This window comes from Jaculus jaculus, chromosome 1, assembly GCF_020740685.1.
Source record: "Jaculus jaculus isolate mJacJac1 chromosome 1, mJacJac1.mat.Y.cur, whole genome shotgun sequence".
NCBI lineage: Eukaryota > Metazoa > Chordata > Mammalia > Rodentia > Dipodidae > Jaculus > Jaculus jaculus.
The window spans coordinates 132909646-132930950 of NC_059102.1; the positions used below are offsets into that span (position 1 = coordinate 132909646).

Here is a 21305-nt window from a genome sequence, read left to right on the forward strand (position 1 = left end):
GCGAACTGCAATAGACTCTTCCATGGCCCCAGTGCAAGCAGAAAGACAGGACTCGTAAACTTCCTGACTCTAGGAGACCTGGGGACTAGCTTTGGCTCTTTGAGTGACCTCAAACCTGGCACTCTTGTTCAGATGTGACAGAGGAAGTTGATGAGTTCCAAGTGCCAAGAGGACTCAAGAAATGCCTGTGTAGAATCCATGGCCTCTTCTGCACCTCTCACAGCAGCTGTTGGCAATCTCCTTCCTGGGCTGCAGCACACTTTTTTCCCTAAGGCCCAGAATGTACCTCGCTGGAGGCAGCAGCAGCAGCCGCCGCCAGGGAATGGAGGCGAAGGAGGGCAGTGTAAAGGAAAATTACCCCACATGGACCTGGGCCAATATTAGCTGGCTGGCTCAGAAAGAGGGGTCCTGGCAGGCCCTTCCTGAGCTATGGACTTGGACCCATGCCTTGACCCTGGTCTGAGCTAATGAAGTGGTGGGTGTGCTCAGGCCTCAGGTCTCCTCTGGGACACTCCCACTCTTTGGCATCCAGAAACAGGGAGGAGGGGCAGGGGGAACAGGCAGGCCTTTGTGAGAAGGAGAGAAAGGTCCTGCCCTGAATAGCTTAGGGGAGGGGGCTGCCATGACAGAGGAGCCCACCACTGCCACAGCTCAAGCCCCGTGCTCCTGAGACCGCGGCTATGCATCATATGCATTGTGCCATGCCCACTGTTACGTATACTGACTATGCCGCTCACCAGGTCCTGTGTTCCTCAGGCCTTGTCTAAAATAGCTCTACTTGTCAGTGCCTCAAAGTCACTTCAGCCTTGGATCATGCTTCGTGCACCGCATCCTGTCTGCTGGACGACGTGCTCTGCCGGGGGAGGTCTTTCCTATCCCAGGTTCACTGTTCCAGGTCCCAGCCCTTGGCACTACACACCCCAAACCTTGTTCTGGGTCCATGAACTGTGTCCCTCACTCCAGGGCCACTCACGGCCTAGGGGGCAGGGCTAAGGCGTAGGTAAGGGGGGCAGGCTCTGGGATACACTCCCAGCCCTCTGTCACCATGTCGCCCTGCTAAAGCAACTTTCCTTGCCGGGGTTTTGGCTTCTGTCGCTCTACAATGGAAATGACGGTGACACTCATCAAACACAATTGTATGGGATTAAAGCACTGGCACAGTGAGCGCTTTGAAATGTTGGCCAGGGTTGTTGCAAAGGTCTTGTGTGACAGGCACCAGGGCCTACTGCATGTGAGACACTGCATGCTGGGGAAATGCAAAACCTAACCCGCAAGAGGACGTGTTTATCCCCCTTCTACTGAGGAGAGAAATCAGAGGTTGAGAACAGGGTGATGATTCACAAGAGGTCACAGAGGAAGAAAGCGAAGCCAGGAGAGCCACAGGGGGCTGGACATTCCAAGACATAGAACATGGATTATTTGTGGGATATGGGCCAGTGGAGACAGGCTACAAGGTTCTTTTGGGGAGTGATGAAAATGTTCTCAAACTGGATTGTGAAGATGGCCAAGTAACCAGATACACAAGCATCGTTGAATTTATGGAAACAGCTGAATTATGATGGAAATTGTATGTAAATTTGCTTTTATCAATTATGTAAATTATATTTCAAGAATGAAGTTTCCTTTGTTTTGTTGTATTTTAAAATATATTTTTGGGCTGGAGAGATGGCTTAGCGGTTAAGCACTTGCCTGTGAAGCCTAAGGACCCCGGTTTGAGGCTCGGTTCCCCAGGTCCCACATTAGCCAGATGCACAAGGGGGCGCACGCGTCTGGAGTTCGTTTGCAGAGGCTGGAAGTCCTGGCGCGCCCATTCCCTCTCTCTCCCTCTATCTGTCTTTCTCTCTGTGTCTGTCACTCTCAAATAAATAAATAAAAAATTTAAAAAATAAAAAATAAAAAAAAATAAAATATATTTTTATATTTATTTATTTGCAAGCAAAGAGAGAGAAAAGAGACAAACAGAAGGAACTGGCACACCAGGACCTCCAGCCACTGCAAATGAACTCCAGATACATGTGCCACTTTGTGCATCCCACTTTGCATGGGAACTGGGGAGTGGAACCCAGGGTCATTAGGCTTTGCAGGCAAGCACCTTAACTGCTGAGCCATCTCTCTAGCCTAAGACTACAGTTTCTAAAACTAAAACAAGACCATAGCATCTGGTAAGACACGTGAGGTCTCCATTGTCAACTGTCTGGAGACCTAGCTGGGAGTGGCCTGGAGCCACTGACACCAGAGGGTGGCCATGAGAATCTCTGCAGATCAGGTGGGCAGCAGAATCTCTCAGAGAGTTCAGGAAAAGTGCAGATTCCTGGGCCCCACCCCAGCCTTGGCGTGTGTAGGTCTGGGGAGGGTCTGGGAACTTGATTGTTAAGGGTCAGCTGCCAATGGGAATCACTCAGCAAAGCCAAGGTTGGGAAACGGAGGCCAGGTGGGAGAGGAGAGCTGTCAGGTCTGGCCCATCTAACAGTGGAACAGCCAGTACTGGAAGTGAGGCTCCCCTTCCTCGCCCTCTGGCTCCCTCCAGGGCACCCCTGCTGCCAGCTGTGACTCAGAGCTCTGAGTCATCCCAGAGCACCCACAGAGGAAACTTCTTAGGAAAAACAATCCCACACAAAGCTCCCTATCTGAGGAACAGGATAGGCCCAGCGGGCCGAGGGGAGGGAAGGCAGCATGCAGGATGGAGTGGCAATCCAAGGCTCCCCAAGACCTGACCATTCCTCTTAGTCACTGAATTGTTCAGGGCCCCGCGGCTGTGGAGATGGGGCACTGAAGGAAAGCATGATGCACAAGCCCAAGGACCTGTGTTTTATCCCCAGCACCCATGTAAAAAGCCAAGTATGGCCATGCACACCTGTAACCTCAGCACTAAGTGGGGCGACAACAAGAAAATCACTGGGGCTCCCTGGTCAGCCAGTCTAACCAAAAAAAAACAGGGAGCTCCAGATTCAGTGAGAGACCCAGTTTCGAGAAAATAAAAAGGAAGAGCCACAAGGAATCCAACCACCTCCTCTAGCCTCTGCATACACATGTGCATACAACACACACACACACACACACACACACACCACATATTCTACACACACATCAAAAAAAATAAAGTTTTCAGCCAGGCATGGCAGTGCATGCCTTTAATCCTAGCACTCGAGAGGCAGAGGTAGGAGGACTGCCATAAATTCAAGGCTACCCTAGGACTACACAGTGAAGTCCAGGTCAGCCTGGGCTAGAGTGAGACATTACCTCAAAAAAAAAAAAAAAAATTAAAGTTTTCCCACCCGCAAATAATACTTCCTACTATCTACAAAAACTCATTATTCACCAGGCATCATGAGGACTTTATAAGCATTATCCTCCCCCCATCCCGGAGGTAGGGTCTCGCTCTAGCCCGGGCTGACCTGGACTTCACTGGGTGCTGGCCTCAAACTCACAGCAATGCTCTCACCTCTGCCTCCCGAGGGCTGGGATTAAAAGTGTGTACCACCACACCCCACTTCGTTTCTGTTTTGTGAATCCTCACTCAAACTCATGGCTGGCATCATCCCGTGGCTTTTTTTTTAATTTGGGTTTTTTTTTTTTAATATTCTTATTTTATTCATTTGCAAGCAGAGAGAAGAGAGACAGAGAGAATTGGCATGCCAGGGCCTCCAGCCACTGCAAACGAACTCCACATGCATGTGCCAATGTGTGCACCTGGCTTTACATGGACACTGGGGAACCGAACCCCGGTCATTAGGCTTTGCAGGCAAGCACCTTAACCATTGAGCCATCTCTCCAGCCCCTCATCCCATTTTATAAATGAAGAAACTGAGGTTTAGTTAGTAGAAGTCTACATAGTTAGAAAGTATAAAGCATGATTTGAATCCAAGGCTACCAGACTCTGAAGCCCAACTCTCCCTCTCTCCCTCCCTCTCTCTTCCTCTCTCCCTCTCTCCCTCCCTCCTTGAAGAAATGACTACTGTACAGAGTGGCCTATAGACTGAACTTAACAGGCATGCACGGTCCTCTCAGTTAACAATGCTTTCATCCTTTCGTCCCTCCTCCATGTCAGGTCCTGCCTCAGGAACATGGGTAATCATCCAAGGGTCTGTGGGCAGGAACGCGGGTGAAAGAGCACAAAGGGGGGAGCCTACAGCTGAGGAAGCATGGTTCTGCCTTTGCAGGCATGGAGCCTGGCAAGCCAGGTGGAGGGACACTGGGAAGCAAAGGCAGGGAGGTGTGGCCCACACAGACAGCTAGCGTGGCTGGGTGTGAGACAGTGGCACTTGAGGAGGGAGGCGCTGGATGCCATAATCCTGGCCTGACATGAAGCCTAGGGGCTAACCGTGGAGAAGATCGGGTGAGAACAGTTTTCACCTCTGCAAGGAGCCTGGCTGGCAGCTGAACTGGAGGTCAGGAGTACTGTTTCCCCTCTGACTCCCTTGCCACCTCTCTTCTGAGTAGATGCTGGGAGCACCCAAGTCCCCTGCTACTCACACATGGGTCGCAACTGCCCCTCAGGGCTTTTTCCTTGGCCATGGCTGGGCTTGGCAGAGGGCAAAGCAGCCTCCTGACACAGGCTAGTCTAATCACACAGTCCTTCACCCACGGGACCCTGGGGCTTATGATGAAGTAACTGCATCGGGCTCAACTCCACAGGTCTCATGGCAGTCACAGTTCCGGAAGCAGCTCTTCTCCCCAGCACGATCAACAACCAACCCCTCCTCAGAAGACCGTTATTCACAGTGGTCATGTTCTGTGTCACTCTCTTAAGCAGGAGCCCATAGATCCAGGGTAATAGTCTGCTCTACCTACTGGGGATACTGGAGCTGGGTCTTGGGTCGCTTTTCTACTTCCTACCTTCTGGGTCTGCTCCTGCTTCTCTCTGGGCCTCGGGTCCCCAGTGTGAACCAAGGAGGTCAGTGGTACAACCTCAGGCCCTTCTAACCACAATGGTCCTGGAGACGTCTGTGACATCCCCTGCCCACTGAATTCCTGTTTCACTGAGCTCCCTCCAATGGGCTGGGGGTTTTAGTTTATTATTTGTTATTTACTTATTTTTCTTTCTATAGTCATGCTGGGAACCAAATTCAGGACCTTGTGAATGTTAAGCAAGCACTGTATCACTGAGCTATGTCACCAATATTTCTGTTTCTTTTTCTTTTTGTTTGTTTGTTTTAAGTAGAGTCTCATTCTAATTCAGTCTGACCTAGAATTCACTATGTAGTCTCAGGGTGGCCTCGAACTCATGACAATCTTCCTAGCTCTGTCTCCCGAGTGCTGGAATCAAAGGTGTGTACCACCACACCCAGCTTGCTTGCCTGTTCTCTTTCTTTCTTTCTTTTTTTCCTCTCTCTCTCTCTCTCTCTCTTTCTTTCTTTCTTCTTTTTGGGAGAGAGAGAGAATTGCCAGGTGCCAGGACCTCAGCCACTGAAATCAAATGCCAAGTGATTGCGCCACCTAGTAGGTATGTGTGACCTTGCACTTGCCTTACCTTTGTGCATCTGGTATGTCAGATCTGGAGAGAGATCGAACATGGGTCCTTAGGCTTTGCAAGCAAGCACCACTAAGCCATATCTCCAGCCCTGTTTCTGTTTCCTGATGCAAGGTCTCACTACATAACTCAGGCTGGCCTATTATCAGGCTCACTAAGTAGCACAAGCTGCCTTTGAACTCATCACATAACTCAGGCTGACCTCAAACTCTCAATCCTCTTGCCTTTACTTCCCAAACACTGGGATTACAGGTATCACCATGGCCAGGACCAGGAAGTTTTAAATTTTCAACATTTCCAAAACTAAAATTTCAGGGATGGAGAGATGGCTTAATGGTTAAGGCACTTGCCTACAAAGCCTAACAACCCAAGTTCAGTTCCCCAGTACCCACATAAAACTGGATACACAAAGTACAGCAGGCATCTGAGTTTGTTTGCAGTGGCTGGAGGCCCTAGTACACCCATTCTCTCTCCTATCTCTCTCTGCTTGCCACTAAATAAAAAATATTTTTTAAAAAAGCAACTAAAACTTAATAAACATTTGAGCCAGGAAGAAATGATTGGGTCCATGGCCTGCCACTGAAGTGACCTTGGATGAGTCACTGTCCTTCTCTGGACACCACATTACTGAACATAAAATTAACTTTATGATTACTAAAGCTGGAGGGAGGTCAATGGTACTTTTTTGTTGTTTTGTTTTGTTTTTGAGACAGTCACATGTAGCCCACAGGCTGGCCTTGAACTCACTATGCAGCTGAGGATGACCTTATACTTCTGTTCCTCCTGCCTCTACCTCCTGAGCACTAGTATTACAGGCATGTGCCACAACACCCAGTTTTATTCCAAATACTAGAGATGGATTGAACCCAAGGTCTCATGTATGCTAGGCAAATACTCTACCAACTGAGCTACATTGCCAGCACTGATGGCATTTTAAAAAATGTTTTGTTGGGGCTGGAGATATGGCTCAGTGGGTAAAGACACTTGCTTTCAAAGCCTGACAACCCAGGTTCAATACCCTAGTACTTATATAAAAGTTACAATATTTTTATTGCTGTTTAGGATTTTTGAGAACTCAGCCAGCAGTTATGATAAGGCCTGCTCATACCCCTTGTGACTAGTCCTTAATGAGACCCCAGTGCTAAAGGCATTTCTAACATTTTTAGCATTTCCCTAATGGCTTCTGTGAGGGCTGCTGGAAACACCTTCTTTCTAGTTCAGATTATGAATTTAGGAGATAAAGGACTTGCCAGAGGAAGGTGGGAGGAGTGTTCATGATCTGAACAGTGCCATAACCATCCAACAGGAAATAACGACACCCCAGCCGTCCGTGTACCAAACATTTGCTAAGGACCTTACTTCCCATCAGATCATTCTCAACAACCTTATACAGATCAGGAAACTGAGGCAGAGAGGAGCTAGGGACTTGCTAGGAGGCATACAACAAGTCCAGGCTAGAGTGATGTGTGGTCAGACGTGCTTGCTTCTGGGATCTAGAGCCAGCTGGACAGTGGGGACAGAACCAAACAAGAATAAGGATCAGAAATGATCAGGGAGGACTTTGTTATGTACGTAGTGAGGGGAATGAAGTGACAGGGCTTCACCAGTGACATTCACTCTTGCTAATGAGTGTCCAGCATTGTCCTCTAATCTGCCATCCCCTTTGCCTGCCACCAACTGACTGTTACACAATCCCATTAACCAAGTCACTACTCAGCTCAACAACTACCCATGGCTCCCTGGCACCCACAGATGGAGACTTGGCACTCAGGCTTTCTCCCACCCTCTCTCTCTCCCCATCACCTCCTACTACTCCCCGCTTCGGTCTCCATACATGGCTCGGAAGTCCCAAGGGAGCCAGCCCTTCGCACACAATAATCCTCTCTCATCCTGGGAACTCCATCTACCCTCCTCAGGAAGAGCCTGTTGGCTGGCTCTCCGGTGCCTTGGCATGCATCACAATGCATTCTGGTCTCCCTCCAGGATAAGAGCAGCTGCTGAGCCTCGCCAGGGCACAGTCAGAACGGGGAGGAGCAGCTGAAGAAGGTTTTTGCAAAATGCCAAAAGAACCCTGAGGCAACACACATGTCTCAGAATTGCCAATACCAGGTCTCACAGGAGGCACAGGGTCAGGACACCCCAGTGAAGAAAACCCCAAAACAATACTGCTTCAGAGTCATCAGACAGGTCCTTGTGTCTGTCTCAGGGCTCCACTAATGAAATCCTGGCAAGTCACTCCCACTGGAAAACTTCCAGTGGTCCCGGTGTAAAACCCAAAGTCACATGACCTAGAAATTTTGGTTCCCCTTTGTCCAGCCATCCTCTCTCTTTGAGACAGCTTCCCTTCCCTGCTCATCCTGCCGGCCCACACTCGCTCTTCAGGGCTCCGCTTTTTCAGGAGGTTTCTCTGGTGAGTCCAGATAAGATCCAGCTTCCCACCTGCCCCCATAAATCAACATTTCCTTCTTCACTGAAGAAAGAACAGATCTGTGGCACATGTAACAATCTATGTGAGACACAGACAGGGGGAGATCCATGGCACATATAGCAATCTATGTGAGAGCTAGACAGGGTTCAGAAGTCCTATCTTTCACTGACTATCCCAACACCCAGCTCACAGCTGAATATCTGTCGCATGAGTCCATGAATGGATGGTTAAGAGAATGAAACAGTAAACCTATTTACAGTACTCAAAACAAGGTGTTCACAATGCTGGTAAACATTTAAAGCAGAAAATCAGAGCCATGTCTACAGTCAAAACAAACAGATGGGGGCTAGAAAGATGGCTCAGTGGTTGAGGGGCTTGCCTGCAAAGCTTAATGACCCTGGTTTTGTTTGTTTGTTTTGTTCTTTCGAGGTAGGGTCTCACCCTAGCTCAGGCTGACTTGGAATTCACTATGTAGTCTCAGGATGGCCTCAAACTCATGGTGATCCTCCTACCTCTGCCTCCCAAGTGCTGGGATTAAAGGCGTGCCTACCACGCCCAGCTACCACCCTGTTTTGATTCCCCAGTACCCATGTAAAGCCAGATGCACAAAGTGTAACAGGCATCTGGAGCTTGTTTGCAGTGACTAGAGGCCCTGACATGCTCATCCTCTCTCGCTCTCTCCCCTTGCAAATAAATAAAAATGTTTAAAAATAAATAAATAAGTGAAACAGATGGTATAGTCTCCCAGCAGCAAAGACCAGAATGTTCTAGAAGGAGAAGGTATCAACATGCTAGAGACATGAGACAGGAAATGAAAGGATTTGATAAGAGGAAGGTACTGGGTCACGCTGGTTGAATACAAGTTCATGGACTTGGGTGTGAGGTAGGTAGGTGCAGGGGTCACCAGGCAGATTCTTGTAGGACACTCAGTTGGACCTGCAGGACCTGAAAAAGTGGGGCAGGTAGAATGTGAGGCCCTAGTGGTTTCATTAGCAAAAGCAGGCACAGGGCGGAACACTCCTTACTGGTAAGATGTCTCGCAGGCAGCTTGGGTTTTAGAGGTGTCAAGATCAAGTGCCAATCATGTTGTCTTTGCAACAACCAAAGTGGGACCAGACCCTTCTCTGGCTCAGTGGACCTTCTAGGAGTCCCTGCCTCAGAGTACTGAGTATGTTAACAGACCATGAAAGGCCCTTCCATCTGGGCTTTGGTAAAGAGGAATAGCTTGTTTGAGTAGTGAGTGCCAGGCACACTGGTCCTTTGCTCCTTTGGGCAAGCAACAGTGGGCTGCTTCTGGAGCCCTTGGTATGGTTATCAATTCATTGCTGTGTGCTTGGGAGCAGGGGACCTTGCCTCCCTTTTACTGATCTTTCCCACCTCACTGTTCACAAAGTCCTTTGATGTCTACCAGCTCATCCCCTCCCCACCACGGCCTTGTTATGTGATGGGCAAGGCAGAGAAATTGAGGTCCAGCCTGGGAGGAGAATCAGGTCTCCTGGCTTGCAGCCCAGGACTCTGCGCTCCACCCACCGCCCTGACCCTGGCTACAGGCTCTCCCGGGAATCTGATAGTGGGCGGGCCCTGCCCTGCTAACCTGCCGGGTGCTGATGACTCATCCTCCGGCCATGACTCACACTTCTCAGGTGCCTCCTAGGGTCAACAAGTGGCCACACCCCAGCTTTTCTCACTTCTCCAAGGGAAAGATCCTGCTCTTCCACCTCCCCATCACTGGAAATCTGCCCTACCACAAAAGAGCTCTCAGAATCCTTAAGAGAGAAAGCAACTTTTCAGAAGTCACACAGCAAGCAAAGCAGCGCAGCCGGGGTGGGAGCCAGGCAGCTGGGCCCCACGGCCCAGCGCTGCATCCCCTCGCTGCAGGAGCACCCTGACCAGGGGGAGGAGCAAGTGAGGTCACAGACAAACAGGATTCACAGCCTTATGGGGAGCCCTGGCAGGGGAGACTGCAGAATCCGCTGGGGCCATCAACAGCTATTTCCACACCAGAGTCCCTCTAGACTCCCCTGGACGGCCAGGGCGGGAACTAGGAGGACAATGATCTTTGTTGCTGTACCTACCTTGCAGGGCTGCTCAGAGGGAAGAGCACTGCTCCGTGGGAAGGTGTGGAAACTGTGGCTGGAACACTGGACCGAGGATGTCAGCAACACCTGTAAAGGGGCCCAGGAATCTCAGTGAATCTCAGGAATCCCCACTTACACAGCTCCAGCAACAGGGCACTGAGTTCCTGCCAAGGCTACCTACACTTGCTGTTGGAGGACTGGGCTGGCGAAAAGAACTGGTCTTAGGATAGTAAGCTAAATGTCCCGTGGAGGCAAGGGTTCTGTCTCACCCTGATGCCGCAGGCAGGCACAAAGCCTGGTGAACCCCAAGACCAATCAGTACATGTTAGGTGAGTAGATGAAGGGCTGTGGTGGGTTATGCGGCTGGGCACTCCACCCATCGTCCAGGGACAGCCCGAAGCACCTTCCCGGTCACTCCCTAGAGTCCGGGTCACCTATATGTAGGAAGCAGCTGAGCAAGCGGGTTCCTGTCTACACTGGGAGATGTTTCTATTTAAACTACCTTTTCCACACCAAAGGAAGACCTCCCAGTCCCAAATGCAGATGAGGCCACAAGCCCCATTTTCAAGATCACAGTAAGTGGTCCAGATATCAGGGATGGGTTCTACAGTGTCAGTGACAGAAGTGTGCAGTAATGGGTGTGGGGGTCATAGGACCCAACACAGAGAGGTCAGAGGTCAAAAGTTTATTAGTCCCCCAGGAACTGAGTTTAAACATTTTATTTTTATTTATTTGACAGAGAAAGAGGGGGAGAGAGAGAGAGGGAGGGAGGGAGGGAATGGGTGCACCAGGGCCTCCAGCCACTGCAGACACACTGCAGGTGCATGTACCCCTTGTGCATCTGGCTAACATGGGTCCTGGGGAATTAAACCTGGGTCCTTTGGCTTTTCAGGCAAACGCCTTAACTGCTAGGCCATCCCTCCAGCCCAGGAACTGAGTTTAAATAATACCTCTGCAGGTCTTTCTCAAAGAGTCCTAGAGAAACGCCCTGGTTCCTGGGGCAAGTCAAAGCACAGTTGGATTTTGTAGTTTTCTTTAAATGATGAATGACCCTCCACACACTGTTAATTCTGTAGGAGGGTGACCTGTTCATATCTACACATCTCAAGCCACACTTTGCTGTTCACTTGAAGGGCTGCACGTGAACCACTCCTCTCTCCATGTCCCCCACTAGGCAAACAGCACCACCATCCATCATCCACACAAGGGACCAGGGCAGACTCTTCCAGCCACATTGTGCCAGCTCAGCCTCCGACCACACCTGAATGCACCTCCTCTCCAACCTCCACTGCCAGTGTCTTGGTACACACACTGTCTGTCATCTCTCTCCTACCTGGACAGCTTCACGGGATTCTAACTCACCTCCTGCTCCCCTTTTGATGCGCCCACAGTGTTCTCTCCTCTGAGCAGCCCAGATCACATCAACTGGCTGCTCAGACTCTGCCATGGCTCCCCATGACACCCAGGCAAAGTGCAAAATCCTTAACAAACTTTTCAACTCCTGACCTTTGTGATCTGCACTCAGCAACCCCTTGAGTCCTGGGACTCAGTAGTCCCATCTCCCACCTTCACCTTGCCAGGCTCTAAACACGAGTGTACTTTATCCCTTGAGTCCTCCGAGTAACCTTTGTGCACCCTATTTCCTCTGAGTCCCCACAGCCCCCAGGACCTCTGGTAACTTTACATGGCAAGGGTCTACTTCCACATCAGCATCTCTCAGTAGACTGAGATCTGTTCCTGTCTATCCCAGAGAATGGCCCAGGGCTGAGGCCACCATGGCTCCAGATTTGCCAAAGGGAGACACTAGTGAATGGTATGTTTGCACATGTGCATCACATGTGTGTGCACACACACATTCCTACCGAGCTTGCTTCAAGTACAGATACTGCCATCTATGGGCAAGAAAAGCACTATGCTCTTCTCAAGACTGCAACATCAAGAGCCTTGTTTTCCACAGTTAGTTGAGGGATTAATTAAATCTACGGACTAGTTAAGTCTAAGTTAGTCTGTTTTCCTTTCTGGACCTTAAGGCTGCAGCAACTTAAAAACAAGGTCTGCAAACTGCTGACTCTGGACCACTGCCCACGTGCTCCCGATGGAGCCAGAAAGAGAGGGCATTCGTTGCAGCCTTCACAACCCCCTTCTGCTGAATTCCTTCTCAGAGCACAGGGAGGAGACACAGTTCCCAAGAGTCAGGCCTGTCCACTGTGGAAAGTCCAGCCTTTAGGAAGGGAGCTCACTGCCAGGAAAAGTATTGTAGTAGCTAGGTGTGGTGGTGCACTCCTTCAATCCCAGTACTCGGGAGGTAGAAGGATGGCTGTGAGTTCAAAGCCAGCCTGAGAGTACATAGTGAATTCTAGGTCAGCTAGACTAGAGCAAGACCCTACCTTGAAAAAACAAACAAACAAAAAGAGGACCCCATCTGTCTGGGTGGCTTGCAGGTGATGGGGAAAGATGGAGCGACATCTCCTCACATCCTACAAGACCACTCCCAAACTATTAGGAGGACTTTCAGACTCCATGTCCACTCACATAAGGATTCAAATCCCACCCCCACCAGCCCCATGACACAGTGGTCACTTTTTATGCACCTAACAAGTGACAAACACTACAGGTATCATGTCTTCTCCTCACATTAACTCTGCCAGCCAGGCATCGTAATGCTTATCTTGCAAAGCAAGGGCCCAGGCTCAGAGTGAAGAAGTAAGGTGCTGACGGTCACACAGCTGTGATGCCTGGGCAGTTCCTGCCAAGCCAGGTTACCTCCCCTGGACCTCGTGTGCAAGTCTAGATGCTCATTCACTAGTGAAGCCTTTGAAACTTTGGTTGCACTGTCCAGGGCCAGACAGTACACTATTTGAGGCTTTGTGGGCTATATGACCACTTGTTATAGTCTTTCTTTGTGTGTGTGTGTGTGTGTGTGTGTTGATTGGCTGTCTGGTTTCCTTTTTTAAACAATATAAAAATGTAAAACATATAAAATATAAGATATGCATTTTTAAAATATATTAAAACAATTTTTATCTTAGGGGCATATGAAAACAGAGTGTGGCCTCTCGAAGCAATAGTTTGCATTCATAAAATCTGCACAGAATAAAAACCTTCTGGGGGAATTGTTTATCTAAGCCACATGCCACGCCCTTCAGCCGCTTTCCTCTCCTTCAGATGGCTTCTTACTGAGTCACTTGCTCCTGAAGAAGGGCTCTACCTCACTCCACAATTGGGCTGAAAAAAAAATTGGCAGAAAACTATTTCAACAATCACTCATCACTCATATTGTTAGAAACTTGGCTGTGAACCAAATAGACAGGCAGTCTGACCCCGAGTTAGAAGAGGGGCGAGAAGCTGGGTAAGAAATAAGTCTCGAGGGTAAGACAGGGATGAGGAGCAAAGTTGTCGTCATTATCATCTCGGCTCTAGACCAGATCCTATTTCTGGCTGTGTATCCCTTCATAAAGGATTTAACTCTTAAGTGTTGATTTTAACTTGATAACCAATTTAGAATCTCCTAACTCAAAGCGCGATCCATGCACTACGGCCACTGTCAGCGCTACCAGCGAGGAACGGGGAGAAACGCAGACCTCAGGCCGCACCCCCAGCCCGAAGCAGCACGGGCACTTTCACCAGGGCCCCAGGTGACGTGTGCACAGGAAGTCTGAGATCCTCAGGATATCTCTGCTGTCTAACTGCAGCACTGTTAACCAACCCTGTCTCTAAAGGCGTCTTTCGTGTTGCCACAGTGTTAAGTCGGGGCTCTCACACCACACGCCCATGGTCTCAGAGCCCGCTCCGCTCCAGAGAGCCCAATGGGCCAGACCAGGACCTCAGCTTCCTCTTGGAATCCAAGCCCAGACGCATGGGAAAGTAGACCTCATGGAGCAGAGCAGGTGCCAACCCTACAGTGCAGAAGGGGGAGCCACGTTAGAGAGACTGGCAGATGATTTACCCAAGATCACAGCCAAGACAAGCCATGGGCATGACCATGGCCACATTCCTTGATCTTCCCAGGCCTCCCTCAGGTTTAATAGAGTCTGAAGTAATTGTCATTTAGATGAGCACTTCTGAAGTCTCACAAATGGTGGAATATCACTCAGAGGGCTACACGGGTGTTTGGGGAAACACACTCTGAAAGCATGAGAACCACTGGTCATGGTGTGAAGAAGTGGGGCTAGGCGATGTCTGACGCCCACTCTAATAGCTGGGTCTGGAAACTATTGTGAGGTGATGGCGTGGTCGGCGGCTGTGGCACTGTCACTACAGGTCACCCCAGAGACAGCAGAGTCTCAGGGTTGGGAACACAAAGGCCGGTCCTTCCTCTCCAAGTATGGAGGCAGAGGGTGGTTTGGCACAGGCACTGGTAGGCATGATTAGGACCTTATCCATTTCACAGGTAAGGAAACTGAGGCCCCAAAGATGCCAGGGCTTCATACCAAAGCCAAGAATCTTTCCCTTCAGCTACCAACAACGCAGTGGGTCCAGGAATTAGGATTCCTCTAGGAAAATCCCATGCTGGGAGTGAAGATGGGCCACCCTCAGGATCCCTGATGTGAGAATACTGTAGCCATATGCATATTCCCTGGCTTTTGTTTGGTCTCTTGTACAGGTTGTGACCCTTATAAGCAAGGTGAAAACAGATTTTTTTCTCTCAGATTTAGACAAAATTATGAATGAGTTCATTTTTCCACTTCTCTATAGATTATGTCACTTTCTCTTAAAGTGGGGGATCATTTGGTCCCAAACACACCTTATGGCAGAGTGGGGAACCCTGCAGTAACAGCAGGGATACCTTGTATGAAGAAAACATGACATAAGAACACACAAATGAGTGCCATAGTATTTATAAGTCCCTTTCCAAATATCGTGTTGTCTTTTACAAACGCATATTACAAAAATGATTCATCTTGGGCATTAATGACAAAGGCCCCTGGTACAATGTTTCTTGCACTTGGGTTTGTGTAAAAATCCCATGAAGATCTTGTGAAAATGCAGATTCATATTGAGTAGGCCCAGGGCAGGCAGCAGTTGCCAGATAAAACACTGGATGCCCATTTAAATTTGAATTTCAGATATCCAGTGATGTTTGGGGAGGATAAAAATTCATGCTAAATATTTCAGGGAGAATACTAATACTAAACAATTAGTAATTTTTGTATCTGAAATTTTTTTAATTTAACTAGCATCCTGTTTTCTTACTTGCTAAATATGGCCACCCAAAGGGCAGAGCCTGAGAGTCCACATTTCTAAAAAGTTCCCAGATGCAGCCCTATCACTTCTAAAACACCATTTAAATCTGTGAAAACTAGACTTTATGGAGCCATGAATTTTATGAGCTTTTTGAAGAAAACTAGGGGAAAAAAAAAAAACAAAACTAGAATGGCAACTCCCACCTTCTGAAAGAGTGTTCTGGAAAGAAGTATGGTCTGCTTTGCAAGAGAAACAGATACCATACCCTGGGGAAGGGGTGAGGTTGGAGGAGGGAAACAGGACTGAGGGTAGCTCACAAAAACCTCCACAGCTCAGGTGCACTTTCCCTTCTGACCAGAACCTCAGGAAGCCAAGAACACATAGCCAGTTCTCCCTGGAATGACCCATCTCTACCAGCTCCCAGGACAACTTTGCGTCACATGAGCAAATACCAACTCCAGGCAGCTGACTGACTGGTCAGAGCACCGTCGGGCAGTTTTCAAAATCTTAGGAAGTTAGTACAGAAAACCTAACTTTACAGATGAGGAAACCAAACCCAGAGAGGTGAGTTGCTCAAGGTCCTAGCACAAGTACAAAGCAGAAACTGGAAAGAGAACCAAGTTTTCTCTGCTCTCTGGCCTGAAACCTTAACTTTACCCTTCCTGTTGCTGAACTGGGCAGATATATTTGCTGAAGGAACGAGTGAGTGGGCAATGAGGCATGATGCATCAGACACCTTGTGTATGACAGCTGGACTTGTGGTGACCAGCTGCAGACGCTGTCACCCAGTAAAGGATTAACACAACCTTTCCGAGCAACAATTTACCATAATGTAGCTGTGGTAGTTTGAATGTGACCGTGTAAAGGTATGGCCCCATAGAATCAGGGGTTTTGTTAAAACTGAGATTGTAACTTCAGCCCCTAGCAGGCTGGGGGGAGGGTTTGTGTGCCTTGGGGAGGGAAGGGGGGTGTCAGTGGGGTGGATCTGAATTCCATCCCAAAATGGAGAGAGTAGTTTGAGCCCTGGCAGGTTTGTGTTTGCTGCTTGTATTTAGTTTTTGCTGGCTGTTAGGTTTTGGGCGGAAGGCTTTTTTTTTTATTTTATTTTTTATCTTGTTTTCTCTCTTTCTTCTTGGATATATGGAAGTAAGCAGCTTTTCCCCACATTGATGGAACTTTCCCTGGATCTGTAAGCCTGAAATAAACCCCTTTCTCCCCCATACTGTATCAGGCTAGATGCTCAACCCAATAATGTGGAGCTGACTACAACAGTAGCAAAAGCAATAAAATATATCATTCTGGAAGGAGAACTTCCATTTCTAATAATGAGGGAAGAACACAAAAAAATTAAACACTGGGAAGCTTATTGCTTATGAGCAGTTTAAAGTGTAACACTAGATGAATATTGAGTAAACAAAGCATATACATCCCAAAGTGAAATAGTAGTGATGAAAAATCAGGTCAGCATATGTCACTTTTCATAACTAACAAAAGTGGGGCTGGGGCGTGGCTCCACAGCAGAGTGCTTGCCTAGCATATACAAAGCCCTCAGTTTGATCTTCGGTGCAAAGAAAGAAAAAAAAAGTAAAACTCATTTTTATACAAATGAAATACATCATTTTACCCTTTTAATCCTCTTACTTATTGGAGTAAAAGAGTTTGTATAGAATAAACATGTATTTATCTGCTTAGGTATAATATACTCTAGAACACTTTTTGTGTGTGTGTGTGTTTGCTTTTTTTGAGGTAGGGTTTCAGGGTTTCATTTTAGCCCAGGCTGACCTGGAATTCACTACGTAGTTCTAGGGTGGCCTTGAACTCACGGTGATCCACCAAGACCGGCCCTAGAACTCTTTTAGGTTAAATTAGGGCTGGGGATATGGCTCAGCAAGTAATAGTGCTTGCCATGCAAGCAAGAGGACTTCGAGGGCCTGAGTTCACTCCCCCGCACTCACATCAGATGCTGAGCATGGCCATGCACACCTGTCACCCCAGTTCTGTCAGGGGTGGAGAAAGAAAAATCAGTGTGATCAGTCAGCATTGAGGGGCAGCTCCGGGTTCAGTGAGAGACTTCATTTGAAGGAAATTTACTTTTTTTGATTTATTTCTCCTTCAAAATTTTCTATTTTCTCCTTCAAAAGAGTGATAGAAGACACCCCACATTTTCCTCCGGTCTCTGCACACATCTACACACACACACACTCACAAACAAACACACGTGCATACACTATACTACACACATCACACCCATACATACAGCAAGAATTTAAATTAAATTAAATTAAATTTTTATTTTTAGTGCAAATTAATTTAATCCCAGCGCTTGGGAGTCTAAAGTAGAAGGATCACTGTGAGTTCAAGGACAGCCTGGCCTACAGAGTGAGTTCCAGATCAGCCTAGGCTAGAGTGAAACCTTGCCTCAAAAAAAAAAAAAAAATGATAATACAAATGCAGTGTGACCACTAGCAATGTAGTATAAAACAAATGCATTGAAAAATCACTCTGTGGTCTCAGGCTGGCCTCAAACTTACAGTGATCCTCTTACCTCAGCCTCCCAAGTGCTGAGATCAAAGGCATGCACCATCACACCGGGCCTATTTTCCAAATTTTCTCTCAAAGTATCTAGTATAATGAAAGAGGGCAAAGTCAGTGGAGGAGGGGAGACCAAAGCAAAATTATCACCCATACCACCAGGCCACGCCCCAGGTTTGACTAGTATTTACTGAACACTCACCCAGAGCGCAGCCCAGCCCCACCACAGCCTTTATCACACAGAAATCAAGAGCCCTGCCCTGAAGGCTCACATACATGGAATATATACGCTTTGCTTGATAAATAGGCCTTCCTCAAATTATATATTTGTTAAAGATGAAAAGTAACAAGACTATTGGGTTAAACAACTCAGCAAAGGAATCCACTTCCCCCGGCATGACCCCTTCATCAGAATTCTTTCAAGGCTCCATGATTCACCCTTTCTGGATTCCTCTTGGAAGAATAGGTGACTGACTAGGGCACTCGACAAGCAGGAAACACGCTGTCCTCATTCCCCACACCACTGTGTGCAAGAGGTGCCATCACTTCCCTCCTCTAGGTGGAGTCTCGGTTGGCTTGGCAGCATCCCTGTCTCTTCGCAGGACCATTGAAAGAGGAAACGAGACAGTGCAGGCTGAAGGAGAGCAACAGTTAGCATCCTGCAACCAGCGGCCACTGCAGAGCAGGAACCAGGACCGGTGAGGGAAGCCTACACTTCTTGCCTTCAAGACGGGGGCAGCCACTTCAGGCCATCTTCACGAGCGGGGGTAGAACTTCTGGGTCTGGCTGGCGCGCACTCACTTGCAGCCCTCCGACATGCAGGGGCCATGCTGGGGTAAAGCCCCCGGTTCTGAGGCCTGAGCGCCGGACATTAACGCTGTCCGCTTCACGGCACACTACGGAGAGTGGGGCCTGCAAAAAGACATGGGGTAGCCAAGTCCTGCCCCTCACTTTGTCAGTGACAAAAGCAGGACCCAAACCCAGGCCTTCAGTTTACCACACCCGCTGCTTTTCTGGGCCCTACCCTTCAATTGCTGATGCGGTCCCAGCAGGAGATCTGGCAGGGGGAGGGGACGTTGGCCAGCAGCAGGAACCTAGCCTGCTTGTGGTCTCCAGCCCCACAAACCACATCTGCTGAAACATGACACACTCTCATTCAGCTGAAAGGGAGTGGATATTTTTACTTAATATCCTTCAGCTGCCTAAACATTGGTCTCTTTCTGTCCCTCCCCACCAAAGGCATAACTCCTGGGACCTGCTTTTCTGCTCTTCAGCCTGCTTTTCTTCTCAGTGAATAACCAATGGGTATAAGATAACCCACTTTTCCCTGGCTTTCCCAGACAGATTTTTAGATCATGGGATAAAATGGTGGAAAGTGGAGACCAGTTATGTCAGGGCTCCCGTCTCACTAAAGGAGCTTGTCCACTAGTCCCTGTGATCAGGAGACTTGATTTCCTCAAATATACAGGGCCCTATTGATGGTAAAGAAAAGCATGAGTTTATAAATAATGCTGGAAGGGCCTTCTAGAGTCCCTGAGTTGCTCTGCAACAGCTGTAGCAGAACGCCCACTGGTTCTTACACTGTGTGGGCTGTGGGGACCTGCGGGAGAATACCTACTGCTGTAGCTCTTGTCCTCACACCTGCAGAACCCCAATACCGTCCCCTATAGCCACTGTGACGGCTTCCGTGTAAAATGTATCCCTTAGCCTCACATGTTTGTGATTTGGGAGATAGAGCCTTGCTGGCGGAAGTGTGTCACTGGAGGCTGCACTTAGCTCATTCTCTCTCCTTCTCCATGCTGATGTGGAGATGTGACGCCCAGTTGTCTGCTCCAGTCCATGCTTTCCTTGAGATAACAGAAACTTCCCTTCAAAACACATTAATGTATAGATAGATAGATAGATAGATAGATAGATAGATAGATAGGGAGACAGAGAGACAGAGAGAGAATTGGCATGCAAGAGCCTCAGCCACTGTAATCTAACTCCAGAAGCTTGCACCACCTATAAGTATGTGAGACCTTGCACCTGCCTCACCTCTGTGCATCTGGCTTACATGAGACCTGAAGAGCAGTACACGGATCTATCAGCTTTGTAGGCAAGTGCCTTAACTGCTAAGCCCTAAAAATATTTTTATATTTTACTTATTTTAGAGAGAGAAAGAGAATGGATCTGCCAGCCATCTCTCCAGCCTTCCCCTCAAAATTTTAAGTCAGGCCAGGCATGGTGGCACACGCCTTTAATCCCAGAACTCAGGAGGCAGAGGTAGGAGGATCTTTGTGAGTTTTAGACCAGCCTGGGACAACAGAGTAAGTTCAGATCAGCCTGGGATAGAGTAAAACCCTGCCTCAAAAAAAAAAAAAAAAAAAAAAGCCAGAAATAAATCCTTTCCTTCCAAAGGTGCCTCTGGTCAGGTGTTCTATATCAGCAACAAGAAAGTAACTGCTGAAGCCATTCAACCCAAGGCACATTTTGTCACCTTTCTAAGCCTCAGTTTCCTCCTCTGTAAAAGGGGATCATTGTATCTCCCTCAGAGGGAAGGTTTCAAGTAGACAAGGAAGTGATTAATAACCACGGTATCTTGTTATTATCATGCAGACCAAACTCCTTCAAAGCTAGATGAGACAACTGAGGTCCACAGAGCTAGAACGTACCCAAGAGCAAACCGAGCTAAGACGATAGCTCCACTCCTAAGCTAGCACTCTTAACTTCTCTCATAATCGGCATAGCAAATAACCACACTTGGAGGCCGCAGGCGTAGGCCACCAAAATTTTCTTGAAGAAAACCAGAGACTAATGTCTCAGCAAAGTACTACAAACCAAGCTGATACCATCTCTAGAACCAGACAACATGTCATCAAAGAGCCAAACTGTCCACTTGGAGGGGGAGGAGGGGCCCACTGGCACTGGGTTGCCAGGAATCATGACGGCCTCCTACCCACAGCTCTTACTTGTAACAATCGGCCCAGGCATATGTTTCTACTTACCATGGCCACTTCTGACGGAAAAGGAGGGTGTGTCGTAGGGATGAAAGGGCCTGAATGTTTGTCTCTCTTTTTTAATCTATAGCAATATTTTTTCTTACTAATTTTGAAAAAGGGAGGGCTAGCTGGGTATGGTGGCGCATGCCTTTAATCCCAGCACTTGGGAGGCAGAGGTAGGAGGATCACTGTGAGTTCGAGGCCACCCTGAGACTCCATAGTGAATTCCAGGTCAGCCTGGGCTAGAGTGAGACCCTACCTCGAAAAACCAAAAAAAAAAAAAAGAGGGGGTGGCACTGGAGAGATGGCTCAGCAGTTAAAGCACTTTTCTGCAAAGCCTAAGGACTGAGGTTCGATTCCCCAGGACCCATGTAAAGCCAGATACACAAGGTGGCTACAAACGTATCTACTTTGAGATTGAATTTATAGCAGCTTTTGCAAGAGGCCTGCGGCTGGGCTTCCAATACCTGCCACTGGTCCACCCCAGCAGGCACTGCTCTAGTTTGGACCTGCCCACTGACCATGCAGCACCCCCACATCAGCTGCCACCAGGCGACGAGAGGTTTTAATCATGGCTCTGGTCACAAAACTTTTTAAAAATTTTTATTTATTTCAATATATTTTATTTATTT

At 48.2% G+C, this 21305-nt stretch overlaps 1 protein-coding gene across 3 annotated transcripts in view; it reads right to left on the minus strand.

Moving 5' to 3' along the window:
• The window catches only part of Gsn (gelsolin), a 64982-nt gene that overhangs the window by 41160 nt on the left and 2517 nt on the right, over nt 1-21305 (minus strand). For all 3 annotated transcript variants that reach the window (XM_045146687.1, XM_045146684.1, XM_004662756.3), the window contains one exon: nt 9974-10063. The gene's annotated coding sequence lies outside the window, so the exon portion shown is untranslated. Of the gene's footprint in view, nt 1-9973; nt 10064-21305 lie in introns of those variants that run through there.